The sequence below is a fragment of the Gallinula chloropus genome, assembly GCF_964237585.1.
Source record: "Gallinula chloropus genome assembly, chromosome: 11".
In the NCBI taxonomy this organism is placed as follows: Eukaryota; Metazoa; Chordata; class Aves; order Gruiformes; family Rallidae; genus Gallinula; species Gallinula chloropus.
In genome coordinates, this window is record NC_140096.1 from 6,410,270 (window position 1) to 6,434,664 (window position 24,395).

At 40.0% G+C, this 24,395-nt stretch overlaps 1 protein-coding gene across 1 annotated transcript in view; it reads right to left on the reverse strand.

Annotated features, from left to right (window-relative positions):
- Positions 1-24,395, reverse strand: part of COL4A6 (collagen type IV alpha 6 chain) — a gene marked incomplete at both ends in the record, with an annotated part of 125,794 nt that overhangs the window by 83,750 nt on the left and 17,649 nt on the right. The gene's annotated exons all lie outside the window — the stretch shown is intronic.

Here is a 24,395-nt window from a genome sequence, read left to right on the forward strand (position 1 = left end):
AAACACAACACACTCAATTCTGACCCCAGGCAGCAGGAAACAAAGCTAAGCTTGACACAGTAAAGGTAACACAAAATAACCAAAAAGAGCAGGAAAATTGTACCTAGGGGTTATGTAATAGACCATAGGAGCATCTCCAAACTGCCTGCTCTGGCAAGGAATGATCAGCATGAACGGGAGTCTGTAGAGACGCGCTGCTGCGAGGCAATTTCTGACCACAAGCAGAGCGAACGGCACTCTGACACGGGTCATGATTATACACATATTTTGCAATATAAATTTGGACTCATTGCGAGCCAATGTATGCCTCTATTCCTGACACTTAACCTTACATTTACAATCTCAGCAGATAGCTGTATGCCTCCAGGGAACAAGATTATGCCTTGCCAGACATTCATTCAACCTTGAATTTTTCCAAGATTTCAACTTCCAGTTAGATTTTTTTTTTTCCTCCAGATTATTCTTTGTCCCAACAGCCATTTGTATGAGCCTTTGGGTCTGATGGCTCTGTTAATTCTGCTTGCCTCCTAAGAGCAAGCAATGGCAAAACCCCTTTTATTTCATCATAGGTCTGGTTTCCTCTAAGGTCACTGACTTGCAACAGCTCCTGTCTCATCGCTGAGGCTCACCTTGCCAGAAACCCCCATCTGTGGGGGCAATCAGGTCCTTCCCAGTTGCAAAGGGCTGGGCAAAAGGCAGGGATTTTTTTCCATCTCTGCTGCTCCCCACAGTGCTGTGGTTAGCAAATCTGGTTCTAGTGAAAATCCCACTGAAGTCAAAAGAAATCTTTCCATTGAATTTATTGGGATCTGGATCAAGCTCTCACTGAGGTTTATTAAAAACTGAAAATGCGTCCCTAGTCTGTGTAAAACTGTGTTCACAATGCACTCCTAGCTTCCTTTTCACAGCATGAAGAGTCATTTTGCTCACTTGTGAATGAAAGCATTTGGAAAGGAAGCAAACCAAAGCCAGTTGGCTCCAAACCAGGTGTTACATGTCCTAAGCATTTTATTTAGGGGAAGTAGCTGACATCAGACACTCTGAGGCTACTTAAATAGCAAACAGCCATGTGCACAATATTTATGAATAAAAGTTTAAAGGCTGCATATAAGTTTCTAGACCATAGTGTTCTCTCTTGAAAAGTTTTAATACATTTTTCCATTCAAATGTATGAACACATAGGTCATTCCAACATTTATAGATTATAATCCGAGCGCGTCAGCATGGGCCCTTCATACTTGTTCTGTGGATGTATTCAGGGAAGAGATTTTTTTCCATCTGCTCAGAGATATTTCAGATGGATAAATACAGCCCCTCAGAAACAATAAGAATTAAAGAAATAAGTGCACTAGTTATAGCGGTTAAGAGCCACAATTATAACAGAAACTAAACTATTTAAGTTTCATTGGCTAGAAGTAGACCAGTTCTCAAAACAGAAAACATAAAAATAAAATAGTAGTACTGTTAAAAAACACATTCTCTGAGATTTAAATATCCATAATATAAACTGAGTAAGGTAAGTACTGATTTTAACTAAGCTATTTCAGGCTTATGTAAGAATCCCCACCATTTCAAGGTAGGAAAACACATTTTATTTAAGAAATATTGATATGGGTAAGAAACTATTTTTGAAAGACATTCAAAACCAAGAGTCAGTGTAAGAGCAATTTTCCTCTCTTGCTTCTGGTGTACCTCCATCAAGCATTTATACACAGTCGATTCATTCAGATGGAGTGCCATTCGACTCTTTCCATTGACTTCAGCTCATTCTGGAGTCAAGCCAAAGACAGTAAAGAACCCTAACAGCTGTGATGCCACAGGAGATGACCCAGACTCATATTCAATCCAGCTTCTCCAGAGCAACACACAGGACCACAGAATAGCTGTAAATGATCTTGAAGGCCTTGCCTGAAAAACCAAAGAAAACTGTACCTGCAGCAGAGGCAGGAGGAAAAGAACTAACACAGAAAGAATTTCCAGGAATCACAGCTCAGATGAGTGAGTTGGGACCAACTTTTGCCTCAAAACTTCTGTTCTGTATCAAAGGGTAACCAGCAGAAGACTTGAAATCTTCTGGCTGAAGACAATGATTTCAGTCAGCTAGGAGGGTGAGCCCACAAGCCAGTGGAGGAATGTGATGAGAGCACGTTTTGGGCAAGGACAGTAGAAAGGTTAAACACATCATCTTTAACACAAGGAAATTGAAGAGACAGTGGTGGTAACAGGAAAACACATTGGGAACTTTTAGAAAAGAATGGATTCTAAGGAATGCTAGCATGCAAAATTGGAGGATGCAAAGCACACTAATAAAAGGTATGCCAACCATATCCTGGGGTGTGTCCAGCACGGCATTGCCAGCCAGTCCAGGAAGAGGATTGTCCTGCTCTACACTGCACTGGTGTGGCCTCACCTTGAGTACTGGGTGCAGTTTTGGGTGCCACAGTACAAGAGGGACATAAAAATATTGGAGAGTGTCCAGAGGAGGGCAACAAGGATGTTGAAGGGTCTGGAGGAGAAGTCTTATGATGAGAGACTGAAGCCCTGAGTTTGTTCAGCCTGGAGAAAAGAAGACTGAGGGGAGACTTCATTGCAGTCTGAGGCTTCTTGACAAGGGGGAGCAAAGGTGCAGGCACTGATCTCCTCTCTTTGGTGACCAGTGATAGAACCCAAGGGAACAATATAAATCCACAACAGGGGAGGTTTAGGCTGGATATTAGGAAGTGGTTCTTTACTCTCTGGGTGGTCAGGCACTGGAACAGGCTACCCAGGGTAGGAGTCACAGCACCGACCTTGAGTGAGTTCAAGAAGCATCTGGATGATGTGCTCAGTCCCATGCTCTGACTTGGCTGACCCTGTGTGGATCCAGGAGTTGGACTCAGTGATCCTTATGGGTCACTTCCAACTCAGGAGATTCTATGATTCTATTCTATGATATGATAAAAGAGAATCTCAGACTTGCATAAAGAGATATGGCAGGGATGAAATGGTTATTCCCACCCCCTAACCCACCCAAGAGTTATTTCCAGTAATTTCCCCACTACAGGAAGGGCTGCTCTGGTTCAGAGCAAAATCCTAACAGGAAATGTCATAATCAAAAGCTGGAAACGAAGAATAATGAAATCTGGAATTTTCATATTAACACTTTTCATATAGTTCAGGATCCTATTACATGCTGATGACTAATAAGGAAATTATATTTACACTACCAGACATTCAGACACACTCATAAAATTTCACAGAGGAAAGGAGTAGTGAAACATAATATCTTTGTTTACTTCATGAGGTATGTAATGCTCCTGTGTTAACATTACTCTTTTTAGCCTCCATGGCCCTTAGGAATTAGATTCACTATAACATTTTCTTTGTCTATTATTCTTCTGTATGTATCACAGAATTTAGAGCTCAGTTCTGAAAACATTTATCCACATGTTCAACTCTTCCCTCTGAAATCAAGAGATTCTACTTTGCTGTGCATGTGTTAATACACAGTTGCCTCACCGATAAGAAAGAGCTTTGAGGTTAACAGTCCTTAGGGAGGGGAAAAAAGAGGATAAACCAAGAATGACAGTGATCTCTGCACTCAAAAATGACAGTGTGACCCATCAAATGTAGCATAACCTAATGCAGCAAATGGTTTCAGTAATTCTTTCTAACATGAGGTGTCACAGAGCAGAAATAAACTGACAGTCTTGCCAGTTAGATTCTATGAAGACGTTTGCTGGGATTTGTTTGGCTGTGAAATACTGAACAGGTGAGAAAAAATAATCAACCATGTCACAGCAAAACATCAAACAAAATTAAAGTACAAACACGGTTTTCCCCATGAAGAATATCAAGTGCTTGAACTAATTTCAACTTTTTTCTTAGTGAGGTACCCCAAAGCCTGACCTGCCCTGTCTTCTCCAGTTTTTTAAATAGTATTGAGCCCTAGATCAAGCCTACAGAGTAACAATAGGAAGCTTTTTTTCAAACTGGGGGGTAGGTAGTCAGTGTGAAGCAACAGATGATGAGAAAGTCTCAATATTCTGAATATCATTCTGCTGCTTAAGAGCATTTTACACCTCTGACTGTCAGTAACTGAGAAGGTAAGTCAACAGAAAGATCTCTTTATGGTAGGAGTATAGAAACTAGCACTATGAGTGACTGTCGGGGATGGAAAACCAGGTTGCCTTACACTAACTAGTTAAAGGACAATGCTGGCACAAGAGCAAGTATATGTAAGCTTCCATAAATACATGCAGAAGAAATTAAGTCTTTAAGCAAAAGGCAACATCCTTCCTGTTCTAAAGGCAAGAGACATAGCAGTTTTGAGGAACTGGCAATCCCTTTCAATGATAGGACACAGTGGCCAGTCATAGTACCAGACAGGACTCAGGACTGCCACTTTCCCTTCGTTGCTAAAGCAATTTCTGCCAAAGCATCACCTTCCCATCCAGCCCAGGTCCAGACATTAGCATGAAAAGTCTCTAGAAGGCAAAGCAATGGAAAAAAAATTAAATGTGGAAATTGTCCTCAAGGTCTCCACTTTCTACACCTACAAATTTCTCTTATGAGTTGCTCCACTAAAATCTAGTTTAAAATTGTGACAAGTCTGGAAAAGCATTTTTCATTGACTCTAACAGGATTAGAATGTAAAAAAACACACATTCAAAAGTAAGACTCTAGAATTTAAATACTACCTGATAAGGCACTTGTAAAGCCAGACTTTAAGCACTTCTCCCATCCTGAGTACCACCTTATTCTTCTTACAGTCCCATGGAAATGATTGGCCTCCAAACACTGTGGCAGTAGGAATGCCACATGCTGGTTATTTGACATTAACAAATATGAATCTGGCTCTGAACAGCCCCATCTTCTGATATTTTTCAGGTTTTTGAACAGGATTACACAAAGCTCTACATACTATTTTTTTTTCCTGAATACTCTATTCCTTGATGAACACAGAGTTAAAACCAGACAGTTTATTTGCAGCTCCCATGAGCAAGGACACAACACAAAGCCACAAGCTTATCTTTTTCTGCACAAAAGGTCTTTCAAATGGAGCTATTAAACATGAATTTGTAGCTAAGATACTAATTCATTTTAGGGTTCACCGACTTCTTTGGTTAATCAATGTCCTCAAATGTTTTCATTCATTTCATAGAGCTGGCAAACATCTTAACTGGCAGCTGAGACTAAATGATAGTTACTAATAGAAACCAACCCTCCTACAATTCAAATGACACATGAGGTTACAAAACTTGGAGGAAATCCTGGCCTAGAGGAACTGTAGTGGCAAATTCTGACTGAAGAAAATGCTGTCCCATACCCAATCCCTGCTTTCAATGCTGCCAGTGAGACAGGAGTGCTGCTGCTTTGAAAATTAGATTTAAACCAAAGCAAATTAAATGTTAAAAGTCAGATCTTTCACTTTATACACACAGCAAAAATAAACCGATGTATTTCAAACTCTAGAAGGGTTGCACGACTCATTTTTTGAGGAAATCTGAATTTCTTATCCATTGGGTAAGAGATAGAGGCTGTGGTCTTTTTATTCACTTCAGTAATTTTCACTCATGCTAATGATGTCATCAATTTCTGTGAACAGAAGCATTCTCCCAGTAAGGATTTCCAGAGTACAAATTTTCCTATGACAGCTGCCAAGCATACTATTTAGTATATCTGTGGGGCACACAAAGGGCCACAGATCTCATTACACCTGTCTGTAGGTTTGAAACTTCATAAGCAGAGAATGGGTGATTACCTTGTCTGAAAACATGAGTAATCAAACTCCCAACAGCTCCATGCGGTTTAGAAAATCAAAAGCTTTATCTTTGCAGTAACACAGAAGGAACATTTCCTTCATCATGTCTGCCAAGGTCTCTGTTACTGGCTGGAAGGTCATCAGCATCAGCCTCATCTATGCTTCAACCTGCAAGGCCTGGCAGTGCTTGGACTTTAAATACCCTACAGTTCTCCCAGCAACCACCCAAGTGGCCAGTGCACTGGACCAGCCACCTTGTATTCAAGTCATAAGCATCAATCAATTTTACAACACTCAGTATTACAAAAAGTATAAAACACTGTATGCTACCCTACTTTCTTTGAAGACTTTATCACACTGAGAAAGTTTCCTGATCTTTAGGATCCTCTCAGAGGTCCTTGGCTCTTCTAAAGCAAGAACTCCATAGCCAGATCGTATTAGACCAGTTATAACCTTTAATACATAATAAAAAAAAATCTGCGTAAGAGCTTTTGTTATTTTTGAGTAGTCTGCTTGTTGAGATTCATAGTGTATTTCTTAACAGATTTAATTTAGCCAGGCACAAAGAATGTGTACGTGGCTGTAGGCTCTACCCACATGCAGCCATGATCATGAACTACTGGTGGGGATGTGCTCCTCTGTTAGAGGCCATGCTCTGGGTCAGAAGACAACATGAAGCTTACAGAGAAGTAAATTTTAACTGCACATTCTCATATTGTTACAGCATGTAACACTAAAACCCACTGAAACTGGCAAAGAACCTTCTTTCTTTACATCACTTCCTATCAAAGCTAGGTAAATGTCAAAGTAAGACAAAGAAGCACTGCCCTAGCTCTGCAGCCACACAGAGCTATAAGCTACAGAACCTGACGTAGTGACTCCAAAATCAGAGATAACAGTTACTTATACCATTTAGTGTAACTATTTACCAAGTTTGTACCTGCCCAGCAGCTTTATAAGCCTCACACAGCTCTCTATCACAGCCCTCTGGCTAAATCCAACATACATTGCCAACTAGCACAGAGATTTATTGTACTCAAGATACTGAACAGATCACTAAACCCCATGCTACCACATAGCTGGATATTATAAAAAGTATTGACGATGTAGTTGTAGGAGGCGGGCTTTATGATCAATACATGTTTTACAATACGTGTATTAACACCATGAACCAAGCCCAAACCTTTGCCACAAGCATATCAACTGAGTCTGAAAACCCCAAAACAACTCACAACAATGTGAACTCTTTCATCAAATCACCTGCGTGTAGACATCTATATCCTTAAGAGTCCCTGTGATACACATAAGATTTCACAGAACTGTAAAGGTATGCATATAGCTTGGAAACAAATCTTCACAAACAGCTGCATTCATTCATGGACTGAAACACTCTATATCTGTCAGTACCTTGCAAAAAGCTGTGTAATAGGTGAAACATGATTTTTTTTTTTCCTCCACACAGCTGAAGTTTACAGCACTGTAGTTAGTTTTCAAGATCATTTATAGATACCAACCTCTCGTATTAACATCTTTTAGAGCTATCTTGGAAATGGTCTCATCTTTTCTAACCTGTTCCCAAAATGGGTGCATTTTCAAGCAATATAATATTTCACATTGAAAAAAAATCCCAGATAATTATAATCCTGTAGAAGAGACTTGTGTAAACTGTATGAAACTAACCATTCCTCTGTCAACACATCTATACGTTTCCTTTCTTTAAAAAGGGAAGAAGGAAATCATGCCTTCAGTGTATTTGGTGAGGGCATTGCTTCCCAACAACTGAATTTTCAATACTCAACTTTTCTATATTCAACACCTATGGGTTTCTGTTGCACGACAAGTCACACATTAAAAACATTTTTAAATGGTATAAAGTAAGGATTTGAATAGAAAAGCTTTTCATTCAACTGCAACAGCAAGGAGGAATAAAGTAACTTGAGTAACTTCATCCATTTCAAACAAAATACTTGCCCAGAGGCTTATATAGTTTGAGGTGAACATAAAAACTCTTCCTATATAATTTTATTGCTTTTCTACAGTTTTGCATTTATTCCAGATACAGCTGGGTCAGTGGACAAGCATCTGCCCTGAAAATGACTCAGCTCCTTCATTTTATAAACAGTTCTGACAATTAAAAATACTAGAGGAGGAAAATCTTCACCAAAAGGGAATACTCATAGTACTTATCAGCAAAATGTGTCCCAGAAGGTAAGCTGGAAAGTGTCCTCTGTGATTCATCCTCCAATTTTATAGGCAACACAGACCACCAACTTTGAAAACACAGCAGAAATTTATTATTTGCATCTTATTTTCAAATGCCCAATTTGAATCGTTCCCCAAGGCCATCTGTTAAAAAACTTTTGTGAAATTAAAGTTCCAGAGCTGACAATCAACTGGTAAACCCCAAGGAAAACATTGGTAGAAACTGGCTCTCCTTTTAGTGATGCTCTTGGCAAAACGCTGATGGATTAACAAGGAAGGGCGCTGTGTCAGACCTTCCACTCCAACACTAACTACTAATCTCACTCTGTATCTTTTGGATTTAAATCAGAGAAGAAAAGATAACTCTCTGATGTAACTGCTTACTCTGATGGAGTTACACGAGGGGTCAATACAACCTTATGTGTGGGAGACAGCTGGTATAAGGATGCTTAATCTACCTCCTGGAGAGACAGTGAAGAGCAGGATGAGCACAATGAAATGCATAGCTATGAACAGGAGTGGAGCCTCTAAACAGAAGAGGCTCTTTAGCAACTTCTGCACTTTGCCACTCAATTTGGTTTGCAGGCTTGGCTGAGTCAGACAGCATCAGACCAGCATATAAAACAGAGATGGAAGTTATAAAATGGGAGCTACAGCCAGTTAGCCATTGCTGCACTTGAATTAACAACACTTGCACTGATTCTAGTCAGGTTATTTCCTGTGCTATTCTGTTTGCATCCTTGAAGGTATTGTAAAGAAGGACAACTTGTGCAACCATCTCTACCTGAAGACATCACCAGTCCCATACAGAAGAACGCTATTGGCTTCACTTATTTTCATGCCAGTTTCCTCCATAGGAGTCTCATTTTCTCTCCTAAACAACTAGTTGCAAAATACATTGCCATAATTCTCCTACTTCTGCATTGTTTCAACTTCGTGCACATACACTACACATAGCAGCAGCATTCTGAACCTCTTTATTAAACATTACTTTATTTCCACAATAAACACATGACCTTCCCAAAAGCAAGGCTCCACATTGCTATACACTTTTAAACAGATCTTTACTGAAAAAATACTGAAAGACTCAATTCCACAAAGCATCACAATCCATGCTTAATTCTGATGACCTCAATGAGGTCAAAGAATGTAGCTGAATGCCTTCCTAAACAGAAATCAACTAAGGCACATGCTGGTTTTCCTCAGTGAAGGCTTCAGAAACAGCTCTCAGGATAAAGCAATAGACTGAAGCATAGAGCAATCCTGAAGAAAAAAAAAAATTAAAAATAAGAGGACATGTTATCTCTCTTGCTCAAAAGATGAGAACATCATTTCCCACAAAGGTTGCCCTCTGACCAAAGCAGTACAACTGCATGCTCTTCCCTGTGAAGGATGACTCCGGACACAAGATGGAAAGAAAAAAACCAACAGCACTATTCCTTCTTCAGGATTAATCAATTTGAAAATGATGGCAATACCTTTACTAGCGTAGAAGCAGCAGTGTTCCTCCAAAACACAGGGAGGGAAGTGTGTGAAAGTCACTCTTTTATCTGCCATTTATTTTATATAAATATGCCATGTAGCTTTGAGCTGGAATGCTGCACACATTTTGTGTGATTAGTTTAAAGGACAAAATAAGCTGTTTAGAATATTCCAGATTCCTTCCTTGTCAGGATTAGGAAAAGGTTAACCCCAGCATGGCATACCTAAGCAGGCACATTTCCAGAGACAGTAACAATACAATACTTTTCTCCACAACAAAGTGACAAAAATAATCCAGGGCCTCACCACTCTCACAGGGAAGAATATCTTACTAACACCTAATCTTTAACTGGGGGCATTTAACCTGGAGAAGAGGAGGCTGAGGAGAGACCTTATCACTGCCTACAATTACCTGAAAGGAGGTTGTAGAGAGGTGAGGGTTGGTCTCTTCACCCAAGTGACAGCAGATACGATGAGGGGGAATGGCCTCATCTGCACCACGGCAGGTTCAGTTCAGACACTAGAAAAAAGTTCTTCACTGAAAGGATTACTGGGTATTGGAACAGGCTGCCCAGGGAGGGGGTTGAGTCACCGGCCCTGATGTAATTAAAATATGGGTAGATGAGGTACTCATGGATATGGTTTAGTAGAGGACTTGACGGTATGGTATGGTTGAACTTGATGATCTCAAAGGTCTTTTCCAATATATTGATTCTGTAAATCTCCCCTCCTTCAGTTTAAGATCATTCCCCCTTGTCCTGTCACTCCCTAGCCATGTAACCAGCCCCTCCACAGCTTTCCTGTAACACTTCAGATACTGGCAGGCTGCTGTAAGTTCTCCCTGGAGCCTTCTCTTCTCCAGGCTGAACAAACCCAACTGTCTCAGCCTGTGAGCATACGAGAGGTGCTCCAGCCCCTTGATAATCTCCACGGCTGTCTCTGGACTCTCCCCAACAGGTCCACATCTGTCTCGAAAAAGATGTCTGCTACTGACATGTTTGCTTTGGACACCACACAAAGGGTCCTTGTTGTAAACTAACCTTTGGGCACCACAGTATTAAACATAATTAAGTAAAATGGGCTTGCCTTCTTTAAAGTAAACATCTTTGGAGCTGTTCCTCTATCCTGTTTCTAGTACACTACTTTCACAGTGAGTGGACTTACCAAGTCCAAGCACATTTTTCTCCCAGGAACATACAACCATAGACTCTTGGCTGCTAACTACTTTTCAGTCTTGACTGGTCATTTAACCTTTATCAGAAACGTTGCCATCAGGACGGCCGAACCACCTACAAATGTACTGTGCTGGTGTAAGCATGAGTGAAAAATAGTTTCTCCATGTTAAAATGAAAAATAATGAACAATGCATAAAGTACGTGCCTAAAATTGTATATACTCCTGCATGTACCTTAAATAGAGCAAGCAAGTTTAGAAAAATAACAGAGTAAAACCAGACATGCTGTTCTTCTGTAGCCCTGCAGCTCTGCAAAAGAAAAGTTTCATAAAAGGCCCATCCAAGCAGCAAATGCAGTCTAAATGCCCTTTGAAGTCCAAAGGCTTCCCATTTAGTCCCTAACAGAGGATAAATCAGATGGCAATTAAGAATTTTACAATACTATAAAAATATCAGAAATACAGAGTAAGCAACAGGTGAAAAATCAGGAAAACTAAATTATGTTAACAAACTATGCATTTGAGATGTTCTATCACCATGCAGGCAGGCTAACATAACTGAACACAGATTTATTGAAGCAATTCCCTTTTCTAGCCATAGACATAGACAGCAAAGTGACTTTGATGAGTCTTTCTATCACACAGATGATAATAACCACGTATTTTTAAACACGGCTTATCTGTAAAAGCACATTCATCTCAAAGTCCTTTACAAACACAGCGGTGGTGCTACAAAGCATTTTTCAAACATATCTGGGAGGAAACAGGGAAGGCAAAAGTGTTATCTACTGGAAATACTACATTTCAGAGATTTTTTTCATTCCACGAGGAACAAAGGTTAGGGGAAAAAAATCCTGAAAAATTAGTATTTTCAGGATTAAATAAAATGGATGTTTTTAACCTTGGAAAAAGAATTCAGGACACACCTTTCATACTCTGCAGGAAACCCTAGGAGCTTAGATTTCAGCAGCAGGTGAAACCATGAGCCTGGAGGTCTAGGCTGCTGAGTGGCTGGGAAGACAGAAAAGCCAGAGACCAGGCAGGTTTTCTATAGAGAAAACTTCCTTCCCAGCTTCCATCTACATCAATAGATTCCTTGTGGCCTTTTATGTTTTAGCTGAGCACCATTCCCAGTGAAAAGGAGCTTCTTCAAATTCATGGTAGCAAATAAAACAACTCTGATGAGGGAAGGTTGGACTAGATGTTCTCCTAAGGTCCCTTCCAACTCCTAATGTTCTGTGATTCTGTGAACTGTTAGCTGGAAGTGAGAAAAAAAAGTAACATCCAAAATGCAGCTATAAATGGCAAGGTTGAAGGAGTGCAAGTGAGAAAGGGAACAGCTCTAGAACAGACAGTGAAGAATAACAAGAGGTTGGAGGACATAAGGCTGGGAATACAAACTTCTAACTAATAGAAACAAAATCCTTTTGAAATTGAACCCACAAGAAAACAGAGCTATGGCCAAGTTGTCTCCCTCCCTATGTCATAGCAGAGTACCTCTGCATTGCTTTGAGACACACAGCTCCTGCAGCAAACTCAGTTACCCTTGTCTAGCTTTGCTTTCATAAAACAGCTCTGTGGAGATCCAATCCTGGGCCCTGGAAATTCAAAGAAGGGGGTGAGCAAAATTTGCAGAGGAACCTTGAAATGAAACTGTGTTTTTCTGCACTTCTTTCTGCTCTGAAGAGTAGCAATGGCATAGTCCCCAGAAAAAGTTCCTGGACTGTACCTTGGAGCCTGGTTGCATGTGTGTGCAGAATGAACGTGGCACCACAGTCCACAATTTAGGACAATCAAGACTTTGAGGGAGGACTGTGATGTACCTAGTGAATCCAAGACATGAAATCAAGCAGCAATTTTCTTACTACAAAATAGCTCCACTTTTGTCATACTTAACATAGCATAGAACATGCACAACTGGGTGCTGTATTTAGTATTACAGTTGCTAATTCAGACTGCTTTTCTGGGCTGCCCTTCTTATTTCACTCAGGGTTTGGCTTTGCAAAAGAAGCCAAGCCAAGTGTCCTTTCATGGTAAAACAACCCTTCACAGTAATTCAGCCATCAAGCCCTTCCCTGCAGTGCAGAACCAATTTGCTAAGAGACTCCTCTCCTGTCCACCCTGCTAACTCATTACTACACAGTTAAGCCAGATGTAAATTGCACAGCAACTTGAGAAACCAAAAAAGGATGCGTTCCACATGTTGGATAAGACTGTGGCTATCAGAGAAGATAGGAGGGGAGAAAATACAAACCGAGTTAATCGACTATAAAACGTCAAAAGACATTTAAGTAGTTCCATTGTGTACTCATATATTTAATTTACTGTTTAGCCTTCTTAATTTCAAGTAACGCTTCTAAGTGGAGCGGATGTCTATTCATCAACTGTGAATGTTGCAAACTTCTGCCAAGACAAAATGTAGAGTCTCCGTAACGGATAACCTTACCTGTCTGGAACAGGAAAAGACAAAATGCCTTTATAACATTTATCTAGATTAAAGAGATCAGAGGAGGTATACTTGATGCAGTATTTTGACAGGATGAGAGTATGTTTGCTGAGGAATAAGTACTGATTAAATCTGAGACAATGTGTGCCACAAACATTCCTACTAAGGAAACCAAAAAAGGACAAAGCATAGAACTGGCAGAGTAAATATATCACTTAATTCACAAATAACCTATTTTTTAGTGTGTATCTGGGTTACTAAGCAGACTATTAACTTTAGAACCATATATTACAAAGCGCAAAAGCAAGTGCCATAGCTCACACTGGATAAGGGAAGGAAAAACTGAGACAAAAGGAAACTATTTTTAGGAACTGTTAAGAAAAATATGGAAAGATACTGTTTTGAGACATCATTATCAAAACTCCACAAATTAAAAACAATGCAGAGGATTAAGTTAATCATTCAATTTTATTTTTTCTCAAAATGCAACACTTTTTTGTAGAATTTTTGTTTCCTGTTGCATTCTATATGTGTAGAGGGATGAAAAACAAGTGGGTTTTTTGTCTTCAGATTGTCTTACAGACAAGAACAAGCAAATAGTAAGCATATAAAACATCATCTTTCAGATGTCTCGTTTGTCACAGAACCCAGTATGAAATTTGAAGTATTTTTTCAGTTTTAACTAAATCATGCAAAGGAAAATCTGTCATCAGAAAGACTAAAAACTATCCACAAAGTTAGATTGGGGAGTTTAATGCAATTTAGAACTGAAATGCCTACTTAATATAATCTCCAGAGTCTTTTTTGCCAGGAGGCATAGATCTTATCAATAGGTGTGTACCCTGCAAGCAGCAGTTTGAAATGGTGACTGGTTAAAATGCTTAACCCTCTAATCCCCATATACCTACTGGATACAGTGCTGTAAGTAAAGCCATACTGCCTGGATTTATCTGATACGAGTGGATGAAAAACTGCAGCTCGGGAAGTAAAAGCAGCTACAATTAAGTCCCAACCAATAAACGTACAAAAATGAGCAAGTCTAAGCAATTAGTTGATTCTGGAAGTCTAAGCAAGTATGTATGTTTACAGAAGTTAGTTTGTAAGGTAATAAAATTACCCTGTGAGAACAAATTCTGTTTAAGGCATTATCTTGTCCCATCTTCCCTGAAACCCACTAAAGATAATGAAGGACAGATGTCACCTAAACAGAGAAAACCAATACAGTGGTAGATAAAATCATTGAATCTCACTGAAATCAACATCTTATGCCTTGTTTCTATTAATCCTCTCCTTCAAGCAGTCTATCAGGATTGACTGCATTACTGTGGACAGTTAGAACTGCTCAAACAAAGAGGACTCAGAGGGTAAGGCTTCTCATTTAAGATGGAGTTGCCACCATTGTCAAAAGAAATTTTGCATAAAAAAAAATAAATTTAAGACTGAAAAAAAAAAAGAGAAAGTTACGGTTAGAATGGACACTGCCACAGTGTACTATTTCACAGAATCAGTACCTCCAAAGACCCCATCTTAAGCTTTAAATGTGCCCTAAATTGTTCTTAATTTCAGTGCATTTATTTGTTCTCAGCTGTCAGGTATAGCATGATAATGGATTATCCACACTACATGTACAGCACCTCCCAATGAGTCTGAGAGGAGCAAAAAACTTGCTGTCGAGTTACACAACATGCTAGCTAAGCACAGATGTCTTCTGAGAAATTAACACCCACAGTATTCCAAGCAACATTTTCAAGGACTCTGCCAACTGAAATAGCATTTTTAGATTTTTTTTTGGCTCCTAGCATCATAACAACATGACAAATATAAGCAGAAGGTCTAATGAAAGAAGAAAAAAAATTATTCTATATTCGTTACTAATTTTGCCTATGTGTTTTTGTACAGCTTGCCTCATTGTCCCATGTTCTTTTAGTGTTAAACTCTTGGACATAAAAATGAAATAAGACTACAGAATTTATGTCTGCAGCAAGGTAATAAAAGAACAGGTGACCACAGACATGAAAGGACAACTTGCACATGCACACTATTTCAAGTTGTACTACTTTAAGAAGAGACTTCTTCATTTTTTTCCTTAATTAGTTAAGCTGGATTCTAACTTTTAAAAATAGATACGTACCTGTAACACTCACCCTGACAGCACACTGCTGCCATTCCCAGCACTGAACTGGGCAGCACTGCCAGATTTAAGTGGATTCATTCACAGTGATGCTACATTTCTGACCCCAGCAGGGTGGTTTACTGGCTTGGTGGTGGCACCGTGTCTTCATATCACACCACCCAATCTCTAAACTCTACCTCCTCAGGCCTGCTAGGGAATGTGGCACAAATAGTCATGAGTGGAGCCACATGAGTCAGTCGGGGCCCAAGCACAATTCATTTGAGTCCTGGCTCAACATTGGCTGTACCAGACCAACCTGGCCTCAACCAGCACGAGCTTACCAGCTCAAAAGTCAGATCAATGTTTTCAAGTGTTAAAAAACTCAGAAGGCCATCTGCAATCATCTTGCACCATCTCCCAATTTAATTTTTCTTTGAACTACAATGCATCTTTTAAGAAATCAATCTTAACTTGTTTATCTAAACACGGAAGTTCTATGATAGGACTAGATGCAAAGTGCTTTGATTTTATCAAAATGCCTACAATTCCTGTACAAAAGGTCAAGAAAAATTTGTCCATTGCCTCAAATTCCTTGAGTTCACGGAATCAACGATTTTTGGCAGAACAGCTATTCCATCTAAATTGTTAAACACAAGTGTATTAGACAGTAGATTGGTATGTATTAAGAAAACTATGTAAATGCACGCATATTTTTTATTAAACAAGTAAGCATCATCTTGCTTTAGCTCTGTAGACCGTGAATTACCATCTCAAGTACCTCTTCCTTTTTCATCAAGGTAAGTCCATAGGGTGGATTTTAAATTCTAAGAGAGCTTTACTTGTGTTTAAGCCTACCAGCATGTAAATTCAACATCAGCCTTTCTGTGTTAATTTATTTTCACTCCTTACATTTCTTCATCTGGTTAATCAAACAGATTCTTCATCGGCCTTTAGTCCAACCAAGGCCACTCAGAAAATCACCTGTGTTAATTCTCTGAAAAAGCTTCTGAGATTACAAGCAAGTATCATTCAGGAAGAAAAACACGCTGGTTCCATGGCAACATGAAAGTCAATGAGCCCACCTTGAAACCTGGAAACAATAGTCCCTTTCAGAACAGGAGCAGAGGGGAGGGAACCAGGGTTTATTGAGATGTTGGGTTCTTTCAGATTATTTGCCAGTGAGCTTTTTTTTTTTTATTTAAAGGAGAAAAGGCACACTCTAAGTTTGCCTTGCACAAGCTCATTTGATTTTGTAGTTTATTATCAAGACACTGTTGAATTTCCCCCACCAACCCTGCTCCTCAACCCAACAGCATACACTACAATGAAAGCCACCCTTGCAGCCCTGTCTCTTGATGCAGAGTATTCAGACTGAACAGTCATCTGACAGGCTTAGTAGTGTTTACATGCACCACAATTTAGGAGAATAGTTCAAGACTATGGCTGGTCATGCCAGCCTGCCTTTTGTTTTTTGATTTTTAAGTTTAGATCACTGCTTTCCAAACTGATTGTCTATATTCTTCTTATTTTCCTTGGCTGATCCAGCCTAGGAATGACCCAAGCATTTGTACCAGCATGCTGCTTAACCAGCTCAAAAGCAGTCAGGTAATAGTAGGTTCAAAATCATAGCTAAGTACAACATTGTGCTTCACACTGAATGATTCATAGATGCTTTCTAACTCCTGTTTCTCTACTCACACAAGTGAGTCTTAGTGGAGTGGGATGCTGCTCACATCCAGTCTGAGAGGAAGAGATCTCAATCTCACTGTGTGGAACAGGAAGCCTTGGTGCTGGCATTGTAGTACCAGCAGAGGAAACACTTCTGGAAGACCACCCCATGACTGCCTTGCCAGCCCCCGTGGTAGCCTCATTCAAGCAGTTCAGTGATTGTGGGTCCCAGAAAGCATCCATGGCACTAAGGCCCATGGGGCAGATCTTCTACAGTGTGGTAGCACTGCTCCTTCACCTCCTCCTGGTTTCACAGAATCACAAGGCTGGAAAAGACCTTTAAAGATCATCAAGTCCAACCGTTCCTGTCCTAAGCTAAACCATATCCCTAAGTACCACATCTACCCTTTTTTTAAACACATCCAGGGAAGGTGACTCAGCCCCTCCCTGGGCAGCCTGTTCCAGGCCCTGACAACTCTTTCAGTAAAAAAATGTTTTCTAATATCTAATCTGAACTTGCCCTGGCACAGCTTTGTGCCACTTCCCCTTGTACTATCTCCTGTTACCTGGCTGAAGAGACCATCACCCACCTCTCTACAACCTCCCTTCAGGTAGTTGTAGGTGGTGATAAGGTCTCCCCTCAGTCTCCTCTTCTCCAGGCTAAACATCCCCAGCTCCCTCAGCTGTTCCTCATAATTTTTTGCCTCCTTGTAGACATATTCTAGCATCTCCTTCCTCTCTGCCTATTCTTAGGATTCTCAGATGTCCTGGTGACAGTAGAGCTGAGCTGCTGGGTGACAGCCCAAGCACCATGTTAGAAAAAGATGGCTAATTTTGTGCTGCACAGTCCTTAGCATAGATAAGGCTTTTTTGTGCTGTTCTGTTAGTGTTATGTTTGTCCAGCTGCCTCACTCCCACAGCGCAGCCTTTCCAAAGGGTTAAGCCAGGGAGCAACACAGTTTAGACCTGGACAAGAGATAAACTGAAAGTTTCTTATTACCTGGAACTTCTGAAAATGCAGGAGCTGAAAGAATTTATACCTTGTACTATCCCCTAAGAATGATTGTCCTGCCAAAGTTACTTAGGTAACTTCAGATTAAATACATTTGGTTTTTAGATGATGAGTTTACTCATTCAGCTCCCAACAGGTGTGACTGCCAGAGCTGTCATGTACCTACAGATGAACCTGGCCATTACCTTGCAGGTCATAATTACAGACCACAGCTACCTCGACCCACATTTTGAGCAGACCAGGTGTGCTCTACCAAAGCACACATTCAGTTAGACAGCTCAGCCTCCTTTCTTCCCCAGCTCCTTTTTAAATTCAGCTGTGGATGGATGGGCAGACAGTAAATTCACACAAGGCAGAGGTATCACTTCGTGGGCTTGCAGTACACAACATCCATGAAACCTACAAAAGCCCTAGGAAATATTCTCTACTATAATGGTAATAGATAGCATCCATCTAGCAGCAACCTCCACAACACACCTCTTGCATGTTGCTGCCACAGTATCACCGGAGACAGACACACAGCACTATCTAGTTTCAGCAGCACTAGAGATATAAACCATGTTTGAGAGGCCCTCTTTATTTGTACAGTACTCTGATGTTAAAGTTCCTGTATCTTACTCATTTGTCATAGTAAAATTATTAATACAGTCTCAGTTGAAATCATCACGTATCTGTTCTGACTTGAAGTGACTGGAAAGTTGGTATCATAAAAGAAGCATGAATGTACCCTGAACTATTCTTTCCACCTTTCCCACCAAAACCACACCAGTATGTATTGCTACAATTCTTCCTTCATCTACCAGAAACTTAAGCAAATAGGTCAAGGAAAAGATTTTGAAAGTATGGAAGCTACAAAACTTTCCTTAAAGAAAAGAGCTGTACACTTAGGGTCATCTCAGCCTGCTGCAAATAGAAACTTGTGCTATGTTAGTCCTTAAATAAAAGGGACAAAACATATCTGCTGTAACTACAAGAGTATCTTCACTGCCACAATTCTAGAACACTTGGTCCCTTCATTTTGCTCAGTCAATAAAAGCTTAAATAAGTGTTTAGTACCTGAATAGGCCAAACTGAGGGTTTGATTTGGTAACTGCAGCTAATAAAATTATCCTTAGTTTCATGTTAGTTCCACAGGCCTGAAGGCTGCTGGCCCAAGTCCCACTTCCATTCTCATAGATTCCTCTATCTTTTGTTGCTCACCCTGTAATCAATTGATCCAACACAAGGGAGGCAGGAAACCATCATCAGGACATAGGGTAACCCACACTTAGATGGGATTAAGTGCAATATAAAACTGCACTTCATGAATACAGGGGATACAAAGTTTGAATTTAAGCATTCAATTGTATTTAGTGCCCTCACTTTGATGGGCTCAGCTCTTTGCAGGATTAGTCTTTTTCTCTGCTGGATGCTCTGGCATAAGGGGCAAAGCATCTGACCTCACTAAAGATTTGCAAGTACTTGTGAATCCTGCATTCAGTGAAGTCAATGGAAACTTCTGGCTGACTAACAGAGGCAAGATTGGGCTTGTTGTTAAAATATCCTTCTCAGGAAAGATCCAATTTTTTTTTCTTTCATTTTCACTGGTGACTGAGTATAGTCTGTGTTTTGGGGGAATATTTTAAACTGAGTGCCAAACCTAAGTCGATATTTAGACAAAGCCCCTCATGTATGGACCACAAACTGGGGTTTATATATATATATATATATAAACTACAACATATTTTCCATACATCCCACATTTTAAAGCTATATATAGGCAACAGCCATGAACAAATATTTAAATATCTTTTTGTGGGTATCTTCATGTTCACTACCAGCAAGAGAGGACCTATGGATTTTAAAGATAGGCCTCTGCAAACATACTGCAGTACAGGAAGGAATTTTAAATACTCAACTTCATGTTTCCTTTTAATCTCTCATTAACGAACATGGAAAATTATTTTTGTTCTCTCTCTTACACTTGTTACACTTCTGCTCCCTGACACTTGGGATTTCCTCCCAGTTGTCTCCCACCCAAGCACTGGAAAGGGTTACAGTTTTTCAGCTCTCAAGATTTTTAACCCTATTCAAGGTTACTTTCTTCCCTTACTATCAAATATTTCACATTTCATATCAATCCACATCAAAAGCTACATAAAGAAGGGTGAATCTGACACACAAGATGACCAGACATGCCAAGGAAGGAGCTGCTGTGCTAACTGTGCAGCATTCTAGTAAGGGCTCAACACCACGTTCTGCAGGGCAGCTGCCACTGCATATACGTACTCCAATCCAGGAGTCTCAGGACTGAAATGTGGCGTGGAAGAACCACAATAATGTTCCAAGTCTGGAACTACTAAACGGCTTATGCTGCTCTTTCCTACACAGAACTTTTGTATGAAGTCTACATATGGTGGAGGAGCATTTTTCCCAGCAATGCATTAGCTACTAGATCATCAAAATCACCATCATAAGACAGTAAATAATTACACTGAGATTGATAAACTTCCGTGGAAACTAAGTCAAGACTAAACACTTTTGTGCACCACTAGTAAACTTTCACCATTTGAATAGCTTTCCTGTTATTGTCAAACCTATAAGCAAATAATCCTTCTGACAGCATGTGGCAGGAGCGTAGCAACCCATGAGAAGCTGCAGTATGGGAGTGGAATTTAACATGTCAATACAGCTTTGTAGAGGCGTCTCTCAAAGTAGCAGCAGCCAGTCCTTGTAATGAAAGTTCCAAAAATGTCATTTTCAGGACAAAGTGCTCTGGCCTATAGTCCTGCTTAACACCCTGTCTTTATAAGCAGATGTTTTAAAGGTCACATTAGGTCCTTTTCTAAACTAAATCACAATGGCAGTGTTTGTGCATTTCGCAACCACGTTTCTAAAGCAAACATATGAGCCCCCCACTCAATCTAAACCTGTATGTGGACACAGTACCTTTTAGTTACTAGTTGCAGCCTAAGACTTATCCTTGCTGGATAGGGACCATTTAAACAAACTGGACATGTTCACAGGACCTGACAAATGGACCCATGGGAGCTGACTGAGACAGCTAATGTTTCATGGCTACTCTTGATTAACTCTGAAAAGTAACGAGGATCAGGAGAGGTTCCCGAGGTCCGGAAGAAAGCAAATGTCACTCCTATCTTCAAGAGAGGCAAAAAGAAAGATCTGGGGAACTACAAGCCAGACAGCCTCATCTCAGTCCCTGTGAAGCTAGTGGAGCAAATCCTTCTGGAAACCAATTCCAAACACATGAAGGACAAGAACATAATCAGAAGCAGACAGCATACATTTGTTAAGTGGAAGACAGGCCTAATCATCCCGATAGCCTTCTGCAATGAGATGGTAGGCTCAATGGATGAAGGGAGAGCAATGGATGTTGTTTATTTTAGTGAGGTGTTCAACACTGTCTACCTTAACATCCTCATAGAGAAACTAGTAAATCACAGGGTAGACAAATGGACAGTAAGATACATTGAAAGTGGGCTCAATTGCCAGGTTCAAATGGCACTTTAAAAACAAATTGAGGAAATTTTACTATTTATATGCATCAGAACATATATGGATGAAGTCATCATGATTAAAGAAGCTCAACATCATAGAAGATGGGGCCCTTTGTTTCAGTAGTTACAATTTTAAGAGGATCTGATCCAATCCAGTTCCAGCTGGGATGAAGGTACCCAGTATATGTGACAGCCAGGTCTCAGATATCTTTCATTATAAAATAGCCTAGAGATTTCAGTTCCCTGTTATCTCAAGGCTAGTAAATAATTTGCTTTGCTACAGAAGCAATGGACAGGCAACAGCCAGTAAAGGTGACTACCCTGAAAGTGGACAGCAAGGTGAAAGAAACATAGGTCCTAATTCTGATTTTGCATCACTTCAAGTAACAAACTACCACTAATATCAGAAGGTAAAAGTAGCTCAGCAGAGAACCAATCATCCCAGATTTCTTGTGAGCTTCCACTAAAGACAGTACAATTTAGCCTGAACATAGTTTAACAGTGTTAGATAATCTCAAATATATGATACATAAATGTATCTGACTCGAACATCATCTTAATCAGACTTCTGTAAAAGCTCCTGACCAAAACCTAGTACACTCTCCTAACACATTGCTGGAGCATTTCCAGAAATACATCTCATGGTTTTGTAATTATGCTGTGCTACCTTATGTTGTAGATGAGCTTCAGCGCTGTTTAAAGGCTTGGGCTGCATTAAAAGCTCTATGTACATGTGCTGGGTTCAGCTAGGATAGAGTTAATTTTCTTTCTAGTAGCTGCTGCAGTGCTGTGTTTGGGATTCAGGATGAGAATACTGTTGATAACAGACTGATGTTTTTAACTGTTGCCAAGCAGTCAAGGCAGTTTTTCATGCTGCCCAGCTAATGAGAAGGTGAGGGGCACCCAGGACACTGGGAAGGGACACGGCCAGGACAGGTGACCCAAACTAACCAAAGTGGGTATTCCATACCAGTTACATCATGCTCACCATAAAGGGGAGCTGGTGGGGGATTAGTGCACACTTCCAGGACATGCGGCTTGGGGACGGTCCAGCTTCAGGACAGCCCTGAGCTGTACAGTCTGAGTTGTGCAGTGTCTGAGAAACTGCATTGTGTATCAGCAGTTGTGTATATTTTGCTATAAAGCCCTGTTAGTGTTGTTATCCCCCTCCCTTTGCTCTTCCAGTAAACTTTCCTTATCCCAACCCACAAGGTTTGCCTTGGTCTTTTTTTTTCCCCCCTCTTTCCCCTCCTTATTTTTTCTCCCTTGTGGGGGTGAGGCAAGTGAGTGCCTGTGTGGTCAGCCAGCTGGGGCAAAACCACAACACTAATGCACCCTAGCACACAAAAATATTTCAGGTAAGTAATTTACCTCGCTAGATTCGTGCCTCTGTCTTTCCTAATGGTTGATTTTAGGATGCCAGCAAAAACAGAATTGCAGAAATCAGAGACTACGACTGCAAAAATCAACATGCAGATGCAACATAAGACTAGAGGACAACTTATACATCGGTGTCAGCAGCTACATGTTATAAACTTGTTTTCCTGGCAATTTGTTTCTCCATACACAGCATCTGCTGATATTCAGAGCTTGAAGTATGTGGAAACACTATAGACTTCATTAATGTTAGCCACAGCTTTTCATCATCTGTATCACTATTGCCATTAACAGCTGCAGAGTGAAATACAGAGGGGAGTTAGAAAAAGGACTCACTGTCACACAATGCTTCCACAATCAAAACTTTTGAAGTTTGTGATTCCAGCTTGGCATTTTCATTATAACTCAAGGCTGTTTCCCTTAGAGTAGACCATCTTCAAAGATTCCTTTTATGTCAGCAATGAGAAGCAAAAAAGCGTTTTCAGAAAACAGGAACTGATGAGAGACAAACAATGAGGACAACCACTCTGGGAGGCTATCATCTAGGGACACCACACTACAGTAATTTACATTCATTCACAGACTAAAGTTACTCACTTTCCACCCACCCACATTTTGATTAGGCCAATTCCACCTTGATTTGTACATATATCTTTTCTGTCTTTAAAAAAAGATATGGTGTCACTGTTAAAGCTAAGTAAACAGAGTTCTGCCAGGGAATGTGTTAGCATTGCTTTTTGTTTCTCCAGTGAGGAATTTGAACAGCCTGCTTTAAGAAGACAGTTCAAGGATAGTTTTACAAACACTGGCATTTCAAACAGTGAAGACACTCCAGGGCCTCTTAAATCACAAAATCTCCCCATTCAGCTCAACGGCTGGACTATGGGAAGAACTGGATGTTCTGTGACTTCTACTCGTCTTGAATACAGCAGAAGAAATCAAGTAGTTGAAGATAGATGCATGAGAATACAGGCAAATGCTCAGGCTTTTTGATCATTAAGGCATCCTTGAACACAGAGTGAATGATTGCATACCAGCAGATAAAATGAAATTATATGATTTTATATCTTTACATCCAGAAAAACACATTTTAAATATGGTTCCATTGAATAGAAAATAGCATTTCTTCTAAGAATAATCAAACTCAAACAGTTTTGCTAGCCTAGGAAGTTCTATTTGAATACTCCTGCCACGCAAATTGAACCCTGAAGCATTCTGAGCATTCAGCAGTAACAAAATAGAACTTTTACAAGAAATATCTCCTACATCAGAACCTTCCAGTTATTGCTGGAGATCAGAATATTTTTCAGCTTCAAAACACCTACTTTTTAGGCTCAAGCTGCTTTACAGAAAACATAGGCAATTTCAGTGTCTGCATCTGTCAATGAGAAGCATTTCCATTACACAAGCACATTTCAGATTTTCAAGATTTCAGTTACCATTGACTTAACATGTCTGTTGGGTATAACATCATTACAAGGAAGACTCTTAGACTCTTAGACTCTTCACACCCTCAACTCTCACAAATATTTAGCCTTCAAAATTCAAATTCCCATATACAACAAAGGAGCCATATTCAAGCCTTTGGTGCTTTTACAGCACAGGTTAGATATTCCCTGCTTCCATACCCAAGATCATCTTTTCCAATATCTGTTTTTGCATTATTTTTTTTTTTTAAACAG